Source organism: Siniperca chuatsi, linkage group LG4 (assembly GCF_020085105.1).
Source record: "Siniperca chuatsi isolate FFG_IHB_CAS linkage group LG4, ASM2008510v1, whole genome shotgun sequence".
NCBI lineage: Eukaryota > Metazoa > Chordata > Actinopteri > Centrarchiformes > Sinipercidae > Siniperca > Siniperca chuatsi.
This window is the reverse complement of record NC_058045.1, coordinates 27733752-27739110: the sequence shown is the minus strand read 5'-3', so window position 1 is coordinate 27739110 and position 5359 is coordinate 27733752.

Sequence of the window (5359 nt, the reverse complement as noted above, 5' to 3'; positions counted from 1 at the left end):
CAATCAACGACAGGAAGCAAAACTAAGACACAAGAGGGAGGGAGAGTATTACAAAATAAAACAGGAAATAACAGGACAAAACCTCTAAACCGTGACAGAATGAATGAAACTATCACAATGACCTTAAGGGTTAGGAGGTTGTTATCATCCTCATTTTGGCACTTTAGGCAAAGTGATCTTTTTAGACTTAACACATGACTGACATGCAGCATGCGGCAGTCTCATGAGCGAAATCAGCATGCGCATCATCATACTCCATAAAGAAGGAGGCATTCTTCCAGCCAGACAGTGACATCATTGATTTCTGGACCAATGAGTTGATTCCTATACCGTTATCTATTAATACAAAGATACATACAGAGTACACACACATATAGACACAGAAACACACACATCATTATACTATCTACCAGGAACATCTCTGGCATAGTTATGATAATGGCTCTTATCAAATCTGTAAGAGTGTGACCTTCAGCAAACTAAAAGACCTTTTAGCTCACCGATTTAAAATATTACATCAGTGAATGTATCACTTGTTTGGTCTACAGATGACAGAAACAGTAATGTGCTGCTACTATCCCACAGATGTTTTAGGCGCAGTATTATAGTGTTCTTGTGCTGTCATCTGTCATTCAACTTCAGTGTTACTTCAGTTAACACACCAGATTTTCATAAGAAATGTAGTAATGGAAATAAACTTCTGGAGTAGGCTACTCTAGTACTGGTGAGCTTCATTGTATGCATAGTGTAAAGAGAACACCTTCTAGAAATAAGCGGTGCAACTCGGGTGAATGAACTACTGCTCAAACATTTTCTCTCCTTTATGCTTTTTAAAAACCATAAACTGTAACATTGAATCAGGCTCCAAACGCTCAAAATGGCTCAACAAGAGTTTTCACTTCAGTAGAACCTTTTCTCTTCCTAACACCTTTCTTATCAGTGACACTTATTAGCCACTTTGTTCGCAGTACATTGAGCCCCATCTGCCACTGTTTACTGCATGCAGATTAGACTAATAGAGTTTTTGGAATAAAATAATATGTTCTTCTATGCTGCCTCTTTATGACCCTGTATGACTCCATAATACATAATGCCATAAATACACTGCATCCAATTCCCAGTGGGTTAACCTAAGCTTGTCAGCTTTGTTGTTCAGCCTCAGCTGCTAGTTCTGTGTGTTCTGTTTGACTTGTCGGGTGCATCTTCAGAAAGAGGACGGCCTGCTGGGTGTTGAACCAGAGCAGAGGTACCAGTTTCCTCGCCTCATGATATCATGGTGGTTTGTTTTCACTGAAATGTGTTTTTTTTTTTTTTCTTCTGTCATATGAAGTGTAATTTGGTGAACCGAGTCCTCATGTTTTAAACAGTTTTAGCCTTTAAACAGTTTTGAAGTAATTTTTTCATAAATGTGGTGATTAAGAAGCAAGCTTGGTGATATGTTTAGCCATCCTAGCTGCATTGCTCTAGGGATGGCACTGTTGGTCAGTCCACCTCTTTTGTCCAGACTGAAATAGCTCAATAACTATTGGACTGCCTTGAAATTTTGTACAGACATTCATGGTTCCCAGAGGATGAATCCAACTGACTTTGATGATAACTTTTAGTTCAGAGTGACATATCTTGACAACTGTCAGATGGATTGTCATGAAATTTGGTTCACACATTCATGCCCCCCTCAGGATGACTTTTCATCTAGTGCCATTGTCTGGTCAATTTGTCTAGCATTTCAATTTATGATCAAATAATTGCAAGACTAATGACATTCCCTCAGTTGTACTTTATGTTGAGTGCTATTTAGCAAATGTTAGCGTGCTAAAAAAAACTAAACTAAGATGGTGAAATAGTAGACATTATACCTGCTAAACATCAGCATGTTAGCATTGTCACTGTTAACATGCAGCGTCACAGAGTTGTGTGGCTTTACACTCTCAGTCTTGTTATCTCTTATTTATCTCATACAGGTCTAAACACATCTTTCACCACTGAACACACACACACACACACACACACACACTATACTGACACATATTCCAAACCTGGGAGCTGACCACAGGAGGTGATATGCTCAAACACACTTCGAAAGGGGCTAAGGACGACGTTTTTACAGCTTTTCTAGTGTTCAGCCCCAATCCACTCTCTGAACAGATAGTGACTATGCAATGATGATACCTCTCTTGGTATTTGAATGGGTGGTGGCAGGTACCTAGATAATTTATAAGTGAACTACAGTGTCATCAGCCAAACAAAATATATGCGCACTAATAGAATTAACATGAGCATTGGTTTTCTTTCACTCCTCTCAGGGTTTCTGCGCTGCCCTGCTGATGAGATGGAGGCTATTAGCAGCAATCGATAAGTCTGCGACTTAGGCTGCTCTCACTGAGCTCCTGCAGAGAGCGAAAACTGCAGCGAGCAGGCAATATCCTGGACACTTTGTACAATGAGTACGACGGGCTGCGTTCATGTCAGGAGCACAGAGATATATGACGCAATGTCTGAGATACCCTTCATCCTTCAACAGATGAGAGTTGTAAAGATAAGTGATAAGGGCAATGAACTGGAAGTAATAGGATAGGCGCGAGCATCAAATACACACTCTCACACACTCGTTTTGCGACGATGTCCTTGATGCACCTGAAACACTGTGGGTGTTTCATTCTACCAGGCACTGGGGCAACTCAGGACAGAGACATGGGTGGGTTCGGTATCTCCTTTCCAACATACACGTGCATGAATTCCATCTCAGTGAATTAGCCAGAAAAACCAAGCACAGCTTTCCAGAGGAAAAAGAGGGCAGGACTGTTAGTCACCTCTTCTATGGAAAAATGATTGATCAAAACAAGGCAACAGTAAACATATCATCTCTCAGATAATTTATGAAATTCAGGTTATGCCACCTCACATGTCATTCATCTTGGACAGAGTCATTTTCCCTACATTTTGTCAAGTTAGGACTTGACCAAAAAAAAAAAAAAAATTATTGTGGATCAATCAAGATCATTTTGACAACGAAGGGGTGAGATTTATCATCCCCTAATTTCCAATAAATTTCCTTTTTTGTTGTTTTATACCAGTTTTTAGTTATTGCCTTTTTGCTGGCAATCACTAAAACTTGACAGATACAGGTTGCTTCTTATTACTACTTCTTCTGTCATGTTACCAAAGCAAGATACAATAAGCTGCTGCCCTTAAGGATTTCAAAACCAAGTTTCAGCAAATTTCAATAAATAAACAAACCCCTTAAGCCAAACAGTGTAATTTAAAAAATGCCAGAAAGGAACAATCATGTTGGTCAGCAGGAAGTTTCTCCTTAGATTTTGATGAAATGGATACAGAATGATAGCACATGGCCTACATGTGCACAAAAGTGAAATTAAGACAGTTTTCCATTACAGAAGGATTATGTGAAGGTGGCACAATAGAAGTCTGACCCTGAAACTGTGGTGTGATGGGGAGGCGGATGAGTGCACTTATGCAGTTTCACTATTACTACTACTATTCCAGTTTCAGTTTTTTTTAATCATACGATTTCACTGTAAGGATTTGTCTCAAGTTTTCTCACTGACCAAATACTCTCTCAAATACTTATCACATAGCTGTGTCTTGGCCTCTAACCATAACCAAAGCTGTTCTGTGCACAACTTAACAGTTAGCAAACACTTCACACTCCAAAGAAAAGAAAACTGATGGTCCAGTTTGCAGTACTTTCACATAACTTCACATAGCTGGGGGAACTTATACCTTAGTGATCACACGAAAACAGGTCATCTGCATATCTGAGTTGTATTCATTTTAACAGAGAGAAGGGGGATCCATAGTCCCTCCATTGATTGTATCATGGGGGGATTCCAATTTCAGTCATCTTTTCAAGATGAAATATTTTCATGGAATCAATGAAATAATCCAAAAAGCCCCGACACTGTGTCTTTGGTACTCAACAGTAACTTGTATTTTATACTACTTTTCGTGCTGCAATATTCCAACATTGTTCCAGCTGCAGTGGTGAAAGAAGCATTCAGATCCTTTACATAACTGAAAGTAACAACAACAAAGCAAGGTAGTATTAGCCACCAAAGGAAGTGTGTATTTCCCTCAGAAAAGTAGGCTAGAAGTACAAAGCAGTAAAAGTACACAAGTAAAGTATAAGTACCTCAAATACAATAGGGGAGAGTAGACCTATGTTTCCATAGCCTGAGGCAAAGGTAAATACAACTGGACAGTTTAGATGCAAAACTTTATTGTTCATTATTCAAATTTGATCAAGTAACATGTGGTCTTGTCTCTTTTACAGCCCATGGCCATTTAGTAGACCTACATGTAACTTCTAACCTAATATGTATTATATAGGCTAGTTTAATAATGCCAGTCTGATGTTGCACATTAGAGAGAGATGTGTCTCCTAAGTCCAACATGATTTTATTTTATAAAAACACTTAGTCTGTTTGAGCAGGGGCAAGTGGCCACTAGCTTACTGTGCGCTTTGTTTTATCTATTCATACATAACTATTAGGCCTATTAGTTATTTTAGTAATGCATCAACAATGCTTTTTAAAATTGTATATTGTTTTACATGCTTCTCTATATTTATAGTAGCAATGTGTGTTACTATTATGTGTGTGCTGTATTGTACAGAGACCACAATATTTTCATCGTCTGACATTGCTCTGGTGGCATTTTAACGCACAATACATTTCTTGAATTAAATAGAATATTTATAATAAATTATCACTGACATAATGGTAGATAATTGTATTATCTAAATGTGTTTGAAATAAACTTTATGGCCCATGTAGTTATAAAGGAATATTTCTACGTTTTATTCCTGATTTAGAAAACTGATTTATAGCTTGTCTATGCCATATGTTAATTTTTTATTTTTTTTTGTTTGCAATAGCCTCTAAGGGTTGCGCAGGTGGATGACGCGCAAAATGCCGACCGTGACCAAAACCTCGCTTTTTTTACGGGTTAAAATCCTAAATAGCCTACAGTCTGTATTCCGACCTGAAGAAACAATATGAAAATAAATCGGTATAACGTCCAAATTTGACAAAACAATAAATATCCAGAGAGGGAAACGAGCGTTTATAAACAGAGGCACATTGCTTTCATCCTTGAGCCAACCCCTTTCCTTGTTGTAGTGGAGCGTACCAAGTGGAACAACAGGGAGGTTACAGAAAACAAAGACGCTAATTTTTCTTTAAATCTTAATAATGCTAACACGTATAATATGCGGTGTCTTATAGTAGAGATTTATAACGTGTATGCGGCGAGATATAGCACGGATAAAGAGTGGCAAAATAATCTGTCATGGGCCGGCGGAAGTTGGAACGCCCCTCTCAGCGTGCCGTGTATCTGGCTG